General features: G+C 35.5%; 1 long non-coding RNA gene across 1 annotated transcript in view; it reads right to left on the reverse strand.

Moving 5' to 3' along the window:
• Positions 1-375: 375 nt before the first annotated feature.
• The window catches only part of LOC134732742 (uncharacterized), a 39,636-nt gene continuing 24,801 nt past the window's right edge, over positions 376-15,210 (reverse strand). The window contains exons 2-4 of the long non-coding RNA XR_010116222.1: positions 14,382-14,526; positions 1,994-2,041; positions 376-819 (exon numbers count right to left, since the gene is read on the reverse strand). This is a non-coding gene — a long non-coding RNA (uncharacterized lncRNA). The remainder of the gene's footprint in view (positions 820-1,993; positions 2,042-14,381; positions 14,527-15,210) is intronic.

Below are 15,210 nucleotides of genomic sequence, written 5' to 3' on the forward strand. Positions count from 1 at the left end.
TTTATCTGACTCCCTTCTGCTGCCTCTTTCATTGCAGGAAAAACAACAACAACAACAACCAACAAAACAATCAGGAATCTTGCCTGAAAGTAACAAACTATTCTGGTTGTTTGTTTAAATATCTGGGTTTATGACCCATCATCATCTCTCTAAGCAATAGATAAATGCAATGACTCATCAGCATTTTTCTGCATATGCATAGCAAACTCCTGACAAAAAAAAATGAAAACACCTGAATCTAAAGAGGCATGTGTATAAATATCCACTCAAGCAAACAAAAATAACATAGCACCCTATAAACTATCACCATGGGCTGCAAGGGACCACCGTAAGCAACCATTTTTAGAAAATAAAGCAGAGCTTCAAGCGAATGTGACAAAGCCATGTGCCTTTAGAATCAGCCATAAGGCATGCAGTTTATTAAATATAACTAGATGCTTATTCATTCTGTAACCCTGCAGTAAAACCTTGGGGAAATACGCAGGTGTGATCAAGACACACATAGGATTCTATCTTTTTTTACAATCTGCAAAGGTAGTTTCTTAGTGCTGTAAGTGCTATCAAGTTTTTGTGATGATGAGATGTCTGCAGACTACATCAAACTAAGGAAGTCTTTTTTTAAGATCCATATGGTAACGCGAGAACTTGATGCTTCTAGGATGCGATTCTGAGGCTTACTTAGGACACTGGCCATAACCAATTTTTGGTTCTCATCCTTTAATCTCTTTGACTTCCCATATTTTACTTGCAAGTATTCCCAGTTTCATTTGCTTTCCAAGTGTAATTTGTACGTCAAAGATGCTTACGGCTTCATTTAATCTGTGACTTATTTTTTTTTTTTAAAAGTAAACTGAATGAAGAAGCATACCCCATGGGCTAATATAGATACTTGAAAATCAGTTGAAAATACTCTTCACTGCAATGACTTTCCTTGAGAAATGAGAAAATGAATATGAAAATGTGTAAACAGGAGAGATATTTTGAAAAGTGTATTCACAAAACAAGTAAGAAATGAATTAATAATATGTTTATATTGACATCAACAATTTTATTTTTAAAATAATCATAAAAGGTGGCATTCAGGAGGTGTTTGTCTCTTTGTAACTTTTCGTGGAAAGAGAATCTGCTGACTGAAGCTTCTACACGATTAATCTGCCATTCCTAAGTGGAACACAAAATTTGTGATGTACAGAAAGTGTCAGACTCAACTAATTATACTTTTTGCCTTATGAATAAACTATTACTATTGATTTTCTGCTATTCTGGCTTTTTTTTCAATGTTTCTAAAAGCTGTAACCACTGCAGTATCGCTTATCCTCTGAAAAACACAACCCCACTCAAAGGGAAATTTTTAGTGGCTGTAATTTTCCTCTAGCTGGGTTTATGATTGGAAGAAGATGTCCCAGGGCTTACCCAATCTTCTTTGCAGCATTCCCTCCCCTCTTGACTCCTATGTAAGTAGAAGAGTTAGTAAATGACTTTGCTCCTTGGTTGGAGAGAGATACTCCCAATATTCACGTTTGTGTATGTAAAAGCTACAATGATAGTTCACTGAAGCACTGTAAAAGTAACACACAATATAGAACAGAAAAGACTGCTAAAAAGGTAATCTGGAAAATTAAGCAGTTTCAAATTGTAAATTAACAACTATATCACTGCACTGCTCAATAAATGATGTAGAAGGATCATATAGAATATAATTGAGAAACAGTGTATATTTCCAAAGGAAAATGGCTAGGAGTCTGTAGGAATTTACTCTTTGCTTCTATTTATATATGCATTAACTCTTCAAGTTGTTAATCCTGAGGCGGAATTCAGTCTTCACTCCCACTCTATTTCTCCTCTGTGCTTACATTCATAATTATTAACACTATAATCCAGATACTGAAGTTGGAAACTATGTAATCATCTTGGAGATCTGACTTTCCCTCTCCTACTGTGCATGATCAAGCTGTTCTCAACCTTCTCTCCCTCTGCCACACTGCAGACATACCTGATACAGTATGCTAGCACTCCCATGGACAGATTCGATTTTTCAGGGCTGTAAAATAGAAAAAAAAATTCGGTTTACATTTTGTACAAGGTACAATTTTTACTTGCTTCTTGTCCAGTTTCTCTCTAAAATTCATCAAACACACACACACACACATGCACACACACACACAAACACACACGAGAACTACTGATCTAATAATGGTGTTGTCATTTATACCTTCTTATTCCACTTGCCCCCTCCACTTACTCCTCACTATTGCCTTATCTCTCTAGAATATAACAATTGTTGCCAGAATAGCTCCTCTACCTATTTCTGTGCCTCTCTCCAATCCCTCTTTTTCTTTATTAATCTTTCTAAAATTCAAATCCAATCAAGTCAGGCCTTTGTTTCAAACTTTTATTCACTCCCTGTTGACTTTGTCACTAGCTCCCTATGACTCCACAACCTTCATTTAGGTGTTTAAAAAATAAAAAGTAAAATAAAATATTTTCCTGAGACAACGATCCATTATGCTACCTCAATTATCCTGTGAAAATTGATGTATATTCTACCAATAAATATATGAATTGCCCAAGGAACCCATTCAATTGTGTATAGTGTGTATTATTCATGAATTATCATTTATAGATACTATAAAAGAAGTATCCTTAGGGAAATAATATGATACTGTAAAGAGAGGAAACATTGGAAATAAGTCACAAATGTGAAATGGTATTTGGACCTTGCTCAATACAACATGGAAAAACACTGTGCAGAATGAAGAGTCAGCATAACTGGTGAGGTGCTTAGGTTGATATTTGATGCCTTTACACATTTTAAGTTATTATAATTATTTTTGTTGCTCTTGTAGTGCTGCAATTGACTGAAATCTCTTTGAATATAGATACAATGTTCTATTTATCTTTGAAATGTAACATGTAATGGAAAAAGCATAGTATTTGTAACCAGGTAAATTTGATTTTGATTACAAGACCAGCTATTCATTGATGTAAGAGACTTCAAAAGTTACTTAATTATCTCAGTCACTTTTCTCCTTCTTAGATTACAAATAGTAACAAAGGATTTGCACGAAGAGTAAATGAAATAAATTATGTCAAGTTTCTAGCACAAGGACTACTTACAATATACATCAATAAATGGCTGTGTGTCTCTGTGTGTTTAGCAGGTATTTGGCAAACAATTATCTAAATGGATTTTTCTTATTAACATTCTATTTCTAACTATAGTCTTTACCACTCAGCACAAGCTGCAAGGATCCAGCAGTGGAAGGAAAGATTCTGTGTGATTTTGAAAAGGCACAAAAAGGATAAAAAAAAAAGTTGAAAAGGATCAGGATAATTAAGCATAGCAGCCTGTATAGAAAAATGGAAAAGTTCAAGGTGAAGCCTGTCAAAGTGTTACTAACTAAATAGGTTTTCTCTCACCCTTTTTGGATCTTAAGAGTAAATCTCATCCGAGTCCTTTCTCTCCAATTCAACCCAATAGTGGAGGTTTAAACTTAATTCCTGTCTTAGCCTATAATATATGTCTTATCTTAATCTCTTACCTTTGAGAACACTTGAAAAATTTTTTTTTTTTTATTATACTTTAGGGTTTTAGGGTACATGTGCACATTTTTACAGTAAGTACTTTAATCAAACTTGAGAGAAATTGGTCTCACAAACTTACTTTCAAAAGCAATCATACATTTTAAAATATTTTACTTAAAAATTAGCATATGTACAATATATGATTTTAAACTAAAATTACATATGTATACCATAACATAAAGAAAGACAAATTTAAAGTAACAAATACTTCAGGAAAAATACTGTTAATAGAATAGTGTTGATATAATAAAATAATTCAAACTTGAAAGACAAGTTCTGAGGAAAGATGTCCAAAAATATTTTTCCAAAATACATCACCATTATAAACCAAAAATGGAGGCAAAAAGGAAGGAAGGAAGGGGAAGGGGAAGGGAAGGGTAGGAGGGAGGGAGGGAGGGAAGAATAGAGGGAGGAAGGGAGTGAAGGAAGAAAGAGAGGAAGAAAGAAAGGAAGGAAAGAAGGAAGGAAGGGAAGGAGAGAGGGAGGGAGGGAAGGAAGGAAAGAAGGAAGGAAGGAAGGAAGGAAGGAAGGAAGGAAGGAAGGAAGGAAGGAAAGGAGGGAAGTGGGGAGGGAAGGAGAGAGGGAGGGAGGGAAGGAAAAAAGGGAGGAAGGAAGGAAGGAAGGAAGGAAGGAAGGAAGTGAAGGAAGGAGTGAAGGAAGGGAGGAAGGAAAGAGAGAAAAGAACTTGTTCCCCTCTATGTGTCTATATGATCTCATCATTTAACTCCCACTTATAAGCGAGAACATACTGTATCTGGTTTCCTGTTCCTGTGTTACTTTGCTAAGGATAATGGCCTCCAGCTTTATCCATATTCTTGCAAAGGACATGATCTCGCTCTTTTTATGGCTGTATAGTATTCCGTGGTGTATATATACCACATTTTCTTTATCCAGTCTACCATTTAGATTGATTTCATGTCTTTGCTATTGTGAATAGCTGCAATGAAGACATGCATACATATGTCTTTGTGATAGAACAATTTATATTCTTTTGGATATATATCCAGTAATAATTTTCTGGGTCATACTGAGTCCTATTGGAAGGTGGAAGGTGGGAGAAGGGAGAGGATCAAAGAAAATAACTAATGGGTACTAGGCTTAATGCTTGGGTTATGAAATAATCTGTACAAGAAACCCCCGTGACATGGGTTCACTAATATAACAAACATGAATATGTACCCCTGAACTTAAAATAAAAGTTAAAAAACGAAGAGCTGGGCACAGTGGCTCACACCTGCAATCACAGGGCATTGGTAGTCCGAGACCATTGGATTGCTTCAGTACAGGAGTTCGAGACCAGCCTGGGTAATATGGCAAAATGCCATCTCGACAAAAAATACGAAAATTAGCCAGGCATGGTAGTGGGCGCCTGTAGTCTCAGCTACCTGGAAGGCTGAGGTATGAGGTGATCACCTGATCCCTGAAGGTCTATGCTGCAGTGATCACACCACTGTACTCTCACCTGAGCAACACAGTGATATCCTGTCTCAAAAAAAGAGAAAGAAGTCGAGGAAAAGAAAGAAAGAGAGAGAGAGAGAGAAGGGAGAAAGAAAGGAAAGAAAGGAAAGGGAAAGAAGGAAGGAAGGATGGAAGGAAGGAAGGAGAAAAAAGAGGAAAAGAAAGGAAAAAGAAAAAGAAAGAAAGAAAGAAGAAAGAAAGAAAGAAAAAAAGAAAGAAAGAAAGAGGAAGGAAGGAAAGAAAGAGAAGAAAAAGACAAGAAAAGAAAATAATTTAATGGTGGAATCTAACCAAATATAAGTGTAAAGAAGCTCCTATAACAGAACTGGGACAAGTTTTAAAGTCAAAAACTGGTTGAACAATATGTACAACTCTCTGAGATAAAAAACATACCAAGGAGATCCAGGATCTTTCAAAAATTATTTAGGGATAAAATGTCAACACTAGATAAAGAACGTGAATTAGGTCAGGTGCAGTGGATCATACCTGTAATCACAGCACTTTGGGAGGCCAAGGCGGGTGATCACTTGAGGTCACGAGTTCACAACCAGCCTGGCCAACATGGTGAAACCCCGTCTCTACTAGAAATACAAAAATTAGCTGGGCATGGTGGTGCTTGCCTGTAATCCCAGCTACATGGGAGGCTGAGGCACAAGAATCGCTTGAACCCAGGAGACGGAGGTTGAAGTGAGTCAAGATTGTGCCGCTGCACTCCAGCCTGGGCAATAGAGTGAGAATCTGTTTCAAAAAATAAAAATAAAAAGGAATGTAAATTTAAAACCTCAGCAATGGTGAGGTAATTGTTAGAAATTGGTGGTGTAATGTACTTCTAAGAACATCTAAATCAAGCCAATGGGGTTTAGGTTAGCAAAGATTAGCAAAGTCCTATCAGAGATGAGCCAAGTTTGCTCATCAGAAAAGTTCTGCATTGTCCTGGAATGGCCCAGCCCTATTAACCCTACTATCCTAGTCATGGACTGGGAAGCAACACAGAAATATCCTGGTTTTGGTGTGGACACTGATGTATATCCCAAAAGTATTCAGGGTGCATGATGCCTCTAACTATATTCCTTGCAGTGGATCTAAGCAGTGCACTCCCAAAGCCACCATAGTCATGAAAGAAAAGAATTATTTGTACTAATTCTAAGTGCAAACTTGAGCAAATGGCTCCAAGAATAATTGGAAAATCTTGATGGGATCTGAGAAGCACGTGAGACCTTCAAGACTTTTAGAAATATTACAATACTCCCTGTATCTGCCCGGATTGTCCCAGAGAAACAGAATCATATATATAAAGAAAAATCCAATCGATAATGCAGGCTGTTAGCACGTGCAGGCTGGAACTTTTAGCCCTGAACTGAAGCTGTAGTCTCCACGTGGAATTTCTTCTTCAGGGAAACCTTAGTTCTGTTCTTAAAACCTTTCCACCAATTGAATCAGTTTCACTCAAATTATCTAGCATAATTGCATTTGCTTAAAGTGAACTGATCATAGATGTTCATCAAGTCCACAAAATATCCTTAAAGCAATAGCTGAATTCAAGTTTGATTGGATTATTGCGAGTTACAGCCTAGGCAAGTTGACATATTATAACAACATTAACACCATTTCCCAAAGAAGAGGAATCTAGCCCAAAGAGAGAATCACAGGGACACAGTAACCTAACTGAAAACAACAGAAATACCAGAGGAGGCACAGTTGGTTGGGAGAAGTAGATCCCAGCAGGGTCTGCAGGCATCAAATATAACATCTATGGATTAAATCGCCATCTTGTGTGGGAGTATAGGGCTGTAGGTAGAAAATATTCCTGACCCAAAAGAGCATTGAGACACAAATAATTGGCCATAAATGTGGAGGTAGAAGATACCTTGAGCCATGGAACTTGGAAAGTTACTCTAGAAATTCCCTTCTTAATAGCACATAAAGGCCATATATGTTAAACATTGAATCCTAAAAAGTACAGCATTTAAATCTTTAAAATTATTTTTTAAAAGCTGAAGAACTAAACATACTAATTTTTTTTTTTTTTTTTTTTTTTTGAGATGGAGTCTTGCTTTCTCTCCAGGCTGGAGTACAGTGGTGCCATCTCAGCTCACTGCAACCTCCACCTCCAGGGTTCAAGCGATTCTCCTGCCTCAGCCTCTGGAGTAGCTGGGACTACAGGCACGTGCCACCACGCCTAGCTAATTTTTGTATTTTTAGTATAGACAGGGTTTCACCATGTGGGCAAGGATGGTCTTGATGTCTTGACCTCGTGATCCACCTGCCTCGGACTCCCAAAGTTCTGGAATTACAGGCATGAGCACCGCACCCGGGCCATACTGATATTCTCCATGGCAAAAAAGAATAAACCATAAAACATGCTCACAAAACAAACTAAAAATAAAATCCAGAATTTTAAAATAGTATTAAAATTGTTTTAAAAGGATAAAACCTTTGAAAGAAAATTTAAAAAAAATTTTTAATATAAACATCAAACAAATATGAAAATAAGACATGAAATGTCAACAAAGTAAAAAACAAAAAATAAAGATATTTATACAGTTTTAAAATCTTTAAAATTTTATGACTAGGCAATAGGAGGATGCAGAATAAAAACTAACAGATTTCAGCAACGAATTACAAAAATGAAAATTATTTCAGTAATGAAGACCGAACTAAAAGAAATTATGAAACATTTAGGGATGAAAAAGTTTCTAAAATGAAAAACACACTGGAAGAGTTTAACATCATATTAGACACTCAAGAAGAAGAAAAACAAATAGCAAATTTTAAGTCATAGTTTTTGAAACATTCCAAATGAAGTGCACAGATGGGAAGTGACTCAGTGAGTTTGGGGAAATTATCAAGCAGCCCCAAAAAAACAGAAGAGAACACAGGGAACCAGAAACAATGTATTTCTAAATTTAATAACCGTAACTCTCAATATAAGAAGTTCAGTGAAACCAAAGCCAAAGTAAGATTACAAAATTACAACCAGAGGTATCATAATAAAATGGTTAAAGGGGATTGATAGGCTGGGTCAGGTGTCTCATGCCTGTAATCCCAGTACTTTGGGAGGCCCAGGAGGGCGGACCACCAGAGGTCAGGAGTTCGACACCAGCCTGGCCAACATGGCGAAACCCGTCTCTACTAAAAATACAAAATTAGTTGGGCGTGGTGACACATGCCTATATTCCCAGCTACTAGGGAGGCTGAGGCAGGAGAATCCCTTGAACCCGGGAGACGGAGTTTGCAGTGAGCCGAGATTGTGCCACTGCACTCCAGCCTGGGCGACAAGAGCAAGACTCTGTCTCAAAAAAAAAAAAGGAACAGGGGGAGCAGTGGGATTGATAATGAGAAAATTTTGAAACATGTATTGAAAGGAAGACATATTTTGTACCAAGAAACTAAGATAGAAATTATAGCAAATTTCTCATCTGAAATTATGCAAGCCAGAATACAATGGAATAACATCTTAAAATACTGCAAGGAAGTACATGTCAGCCTGAATTTTTAGCTAATAAAGATATTCCAAAAATGAGGAACATAAAGATTGCTAGAAAAAAATATAAACAGAAAATATATTGCAAGCAGAGCATTACTACAGGAAATGTGGTAAAGTAAGTTCTTCAGGAATAATAAAAATTATACCATAGGGAAATGTCTATCTATACAGATGAGTGAAGAGTGACAGAATTGGTAAATATATGGCAAATATAAAATATCTTTTTAACATTTGTAACGTCTTTTGAAGTAAATTGATGGCTTAAAGCAAAAATACTAATAACATATTGTGAGTTCTTGGTATTATGAAATGAAATATATCACTACAATTGAATAAAGAACATGAGTAGTAAAATGAAAGTGCACTTTTATAAGGATTTTACAATATTACAAGTGCAAGATATCATTTCAAGAGGAATTGTGATAAGTGAATACATATTTTATTAATTTTAGGGCAATTACTAAAAATTAAAACCAAGAGTTATTGCTATAGCTTATAGTTATAGCTATAATCCTATTATGAAGATAAAGTAGAAGCATAAAAAAAGCTCCATTCAATAGATGGCAAAGAAGGAAGAAAAAAGAACTAAATACAAATCAAATATAAAGAAACAAATAGCAAGATGGTAGGTTTAACATCATCAATCTCAATAATTTCATAAAATCTACATGGTCTAAACCTTAGATTGGAAAATGTTTTTGTAGAGGGCCAGATTGTAAATATTTTAGGCTTTAAGGGCCACCTATAGTCTCTGTAAATATTCTTTGTTTACTTATTTATGTGGCTTTTGCAATTCTTTAAAAACACAAAATCCATTCTTAGCTCAAGGGTCATGGAAAAATAAGCCTTGGCTCAAATTTGGCTTGCAAGTCGTACTTTTTCAACTCCCGGTCTAAAATCAATATGCCACATTTCTACTTTAAATAATTAAATAAAAGGAAAAAGGAAGTTAAGTGCAAAGTAAGCAGAAGGAAAACAAACATAAAGATACAAACAGATACCAAAAAATTTAAAAAGTAAGTTCAGGAAGTAAGTAAAACCAAAAACTCATTCTTTTAAATTATCAATAATATGGATAAAGCTCATATTTACTTGTATATTTATGTCAGTAAATTTTAGTAGTTTTTTTTTACTTTCTTTCAGAACTTAAATTGAAATAATACAAGATTTAATATTTGAGTAAAATAATATTTATTAAAATGCCATGAGAATACCTGGAGCCTAGTAGGTGCTTAATAAACTCTAGTCTTTGTCCCTTGATAATGCTTCTACTAACAAGTTGCTTTTTTTGTAATCATGACGATCACCTTCCTCTATTGACTCTGTCACCTAATTGTCAATATATTCTCTATTGTGACTAGAGAAATGGAGAAATAACTTGAACCAGTTATGCTGTCTGGTAAATATTAGAAGAGGCAAGTTAAGTTATGGTTCAAAAGAAGTCAACTTTCTTGTTCATTGTTTATCTCACTTTACACTCCACTGCCTTTCTTAAAACAAACAAACAAAGAAAAATTCCCTGTTCAAGAACTTCATGGGATAACAATATTTTACCAACTTCTTGTAAGTAGAAATATTATTATTTTCAAATAAGGTAACATAGAAAGCTTCTACCATGATCAAACAACTAGAATTATTATGCAATAATACAAATAAGTGAATTTTATTCACCTCATGGCCTTCCTTATAGAAAAGCTGCTTGGATGTAAAAAAGAATATTTCAGATATTTAGAACATACAAAAATTTGTGTCCCCTTCAAATTCAGGTGTTGAAGCCCTGACCCCCAGTGTGACTATCTTTGGAGATAGAGTTCAAAAATATAATAAAGTTAAATGAGGTCATTAGGGTGGAGACCTAATCCAAGAGGATTGGTGTTCTTTAACAAAAGGAAGAGACACCAGGGGTGCTCACACACAGAGGAACGGACACAGAGGGAAGGTGGCCACCCACAAGCCAAGGAGAGAGGCCTTGTCAGATGTCAACCCTGCCAGCCACTCAATCTTGGACTTCCAGCCTCCAGAACTGAGACAAAATAAATTTCTGTTGTTTAACTAACCCAGTCTGTGACATTCTGTTATGGGACCCCCGGCAGACTTACACACATATCATATTTTTTCATCTATGCATGTGAAACAACATTAACCATATAGGCAAAAACAAAATAGAAGACAGAAGTAAGTCAAAATATATAAATAATTCCAATAAATATATATGAATTAAGATATTCTATAAAAATAAGAGGATTCAAACTGGATTAGATACAAATCCAGCTGTATGTTGTTTTAAAAGGCACACATAAACTGAAAGTTTTAAAGGCATGAGAAATATGTGTCATGGAACTACAACCAGAAGAAATACGGGAGCAGTGTTAACATTCGACAGTTTACATTTTAAGATGTAAATAATGGAGTAAGTAGGAAAAAATGTTTTAAATACATGTCTTCAATTTGAAGTGGCCCCATGATGTTCCTGGAACAAAGCCAGGTCCAGCTGCATTTTCGTGAGGCCCAATAACAAGAAGCAGAAGAACTAGGAAAGAAGGGAATGTATTACTATAACTGGATATAGCAAGAAGGCCGGAGATAATTCCACGAGACCAACCCAAAGTGTTAAAATTTTCTTAGTGCTTACATTGGTTGGGGTTATGTGCCTACGTGCAGTATAGCATTTGCCTAAGTCTACTGGTAAATAATTTTGTTTCAGTTAGAAGGTCAAAGGCAAAAAATGCTTGCTAAGTCTGATTAAAAGGGCCCCCAGTACCTTCAAGACCTGTCTACTGTGGTACCAGAATGATTATTTCTGTCTTATCCCCTTTACAGTTTGGTCCGGAGAGCTGCCTTAGACTCTCCAATGGAATCTATTTGCACAGCTGCCTCTGTTACCTTGACTTGTCTTAGATTCCATCGACCTGAGATGAGTCCTGGCACTAGGAATGTAAGACTGTCTCTATTAACTTGACTTGCTCCAGGTTAGAGAGAAGCCTATGCAAGGCTCCCGCTGACCCTATGTTTTGTTTCTAGCTTTGACGGCTGGGCACCGATTTCCCTAGGTTTAACTATTTGCTCAGTGTTAAAGCAGTGCTGTGGAAATCAGTCTGTGTAACTGGAGTGCTTTGCAGGCCTGTCTGTGTGACTGTCAGCAGGCCCGTCTGTGTGACAGCCAGGCTTGGAGAATTGGCCTGCCACAATGACACATTGAGAAATGATGGAAAAAAGACTCGAAGCCAGACAAATCCTAACAATATTCAGGGTTTCTTTGCATACCGTGGAAACTTAATGAGCCACACTAATGTTCAGCTATACTATCAGTTTAAAAGGGGAGTTGAATAAAAGCTTTCCAAAAAAAAGTAGACTCATAAACTTATTCTTAAAATATGTTTCAGTAAATTGAGAGATTAAACAAGAAAAAAAAAACATGGAATCTAGGAAAGAATGGATTCATCACAAGAAAGTAAAGATAAGCTAATCTAGAAAGCAGTGTAGTTGTATGGATAGTCTAGAAACCAAATACTCAGATTAGAGGAAGAGAATGGAAAACTGCAAGTGAGCGAGGTAGCTGCAGGAGAGAGAGAGAGAAAGAGAGTCAGAGAGAGAGAGAGAGAGAGACATATTTTACTATCCTTAGTAATCTATAACACAACAAGACAAAACAAAATTACCTGGAGGAAACATAGTCAAACTACTTGACATACAACTAACTGCATTTGCATGGTCCTTGGAGATAATTATACAAATTTTATCTATTGATTTTAACTTTCAGATTTACTATATAGTCAATGTATGACTAAATATAAAACATTAACCCATGATGTTAAAAATAGATAGATACATACAATGCAAAGAAGTTGGGTGCAATGGAAAAGAAAAGGGGTATATAGAAGCTAATTATATGTCCTCAAAATATGAGGAATCGAGAGACGCTCTCCACAGGTGATGGTGCAGCACACATTTAAACTAACTGTACTATTGAAAGTTAGAGAAGTAGCCAATAGAAGAATTAAAATAACAATGTGATGTCTTGGCATAAAAGAGGGAAGAGTGTTGACATACACTTAATGCAACTCTACCATAGTAAAAAGCCAGTAGATAATATCTGAAGTTAGTAAATCAAGAAAGATCAATATTGGCATTTTTTAACAATATGCTAGTGAAAAAGATAAGAACATATAAGAGAATTAAAAGTGCTTAGAATAGTGGGGTTGGGGTAAGAGGGGAACAGAAATTATTTATTATAAGCTTTCTGTGATCCTCTGATAAAACGGAAAACAAAATCATTCAAAAAATCTATCTGTACCAACAATCTCTTTACAATGTAAGATGAACATTTATGATTCTTCTTTAAACATACTTTTCTTAAATTACTGGAGCTATAAAATGTATTTTTCTGCAACTGAGTTGACAGAAAGAGACAGGCAATAAAAAGTTTCTGGGAGGTACCAAGGGAAGCGCTTTATAGATTCAGGCTTGGGTCTATAAAATAGCAGAAAAGGCAGCCATGACCAGTGGCTACACTCAGTGAATGGTGGTGGGGAGGCGGTGATGAATCAGCCCAAGTGCTCCAGCAGAGAACGAAAAAGTCAGCTACTCTGGAAGTAAAGAAATAAAGGTAATTTCAAAGGTCTGAATAGTTTGTGTTCAAGCTGCGAGACTATGAACCTGGAAATTAACATTGACTCACAAATCTCACTCTAATATTGTATGAATATGCCATTAAAACCACTAAGGAGAGGAGTTAATGGAGATTTAAAAAAAAAAGTATAGGACATCACCCCAAGAATGAGATCCAGGGAGAATCTCTGATGGCTTGTGGACAGCTCTTGGACGACTGCTGCATCTGGAATAGTGAAAGCGTTTAGCCATTAAACATGTGCCATCAAGGGTTTTTTTAAAATAATTTTATTATTTATGAAACATTATTCTCTTTTACATTCCTAATGATGAAGATGATTGTAAATTGAATTTGGTAGGATTTAATTCTACTATGCTATATTCATCAGAGTAATGCTTTTATACAGGCTACATAATGTTATCAGCTTTGACCTAAACTAGAGCTGCATTCAGTGAGTATGGTGACTTTGTCAAATAGTTAGTGTTTTGCCTTTGAGAAGGGAGTACCATCGTTTTCAGAGTCTGTAATAGGAGATAGTAAATTACAGGAGTATTCTGCAATACTGTGACCTTTTCAGCATTCAGTAGTTTGAATAGCTGGTCTTTCTATCTTTCTTGATTAAAGCTCCACTAATTATCAAGAAAGTTAATGCAAGATAAAACATTTCTTTTAAATGGCACAGCATTAATCCTTTCATATGGCAGAAGCTGAAATGGGAACCGTTAGACATTTGTAACAAATTTCAATGTCTCTGCTGTAGCTGCAAATCTTTAGACAGCCACCATCGACTTTAGATGATGAAACTGTGACCTGGTAAATCCTTGATCCAGCACTTTTTAGAGTTATGGTATATTACAAATGTGCCTGCCAGGCATCGTGATTAGACATGACCTTGGGAAATAACATGGATGTCTTCCTCTCCCATCAAGTATCACATGCAAAGTGTATCTCCTGAGAATCCTATTTATAAATAGGTCCAGTGACATCAATTTTAGAATACCTTTTAGTAATCCTTTGCAAATCATAAACCTCAAAAAGAAAGAGTTCTTATTTACACTCAGTTAAGTAATTTATAACTGACATTAATCTGTGCTGAGCTGGTAGCTATGTTTTGCTAACTACTAAACAAATATTTATTCATTGAGGAAAAGCTAATGAATAACAAAAATCTGCCTAACACTTTAAATGTAGGTTTTTCTATACAGTCAGCTATTTTAAGATCATAAAAATTGTTCTACTGACCAGTTTAAAGTATTCAGAGTTAATTTTTTAAATTCCACATATAAGAGAGACCGTGCTATATTTTTCTTTCCGTGTCTTGTTTATTTCACTTGTCTTAATGTCCTCCAGATACATCCACGTTGTCACAAACGGCAGGGTCACCATACTAGAAACAAACAGCAGGAAGGTGGCTACCAAAGGCAATGAATAGGTGGATGGGAGAGTTTGGGAATGGGGAGAGTGAGATTGGAGGGCAAAAGGTTGCATATACATAGAATGAATAAATCTAGAGATAAAACGTACAGCATGAGAAAGATAGTTAATAGTACTTTATACTTGAAATTGGTGAAGAGATTATATTTTAGGTGCTCGTATTATAAAAAAAGATAATTGAAATAATGGATATGTTAATTGGTTGAACTATAGTAATCATTTCATTATGTATATTTACATTAAAATATTATGTTGTATGCTTAATTATATACAATAAAATATATTTTAAAAATACTTTAGTTAAAGTAAGTTAATCTATACTTAAAATATCAAGAATTTCAGTATATTGTAAATATATATGCTCTACTTATTTCAGAGTATAGTAAGTGTTTTAGTTTAATCATCAATACAATATGTAAGATTTGGGGTTGTATTACAGGAAATAATTATTATTTGTATTATTCATAGCAAGCCTTTCAGTGAATGACTTAGTGTGGGCACACAACAAATGCATGGACAGTGAGTGAGGAATGATGTATGATAATACAGGATAATTACATACATTAAAATTTATTTCATTGTGGCCAGGCACAGTGGCTCATGTCTGTAATCCCAGCACTTTGGGAGGCCAAGGCGG

This window comes from Symphalangus syndactylus, chromosome 16 (assembly GCF_028878055.3).
Source record: "Symphalangus syndactylus isolate Jambi chromosome 16, NHGRI_mSymSyn1-v2.1_pri, whole genome shotgun sequence".
NCBI lineage: Eukaryota > Metazoa > Chordata > Mammalia > Primates > Hylobatidae > Symphalangus > Symphalangus syndactylus.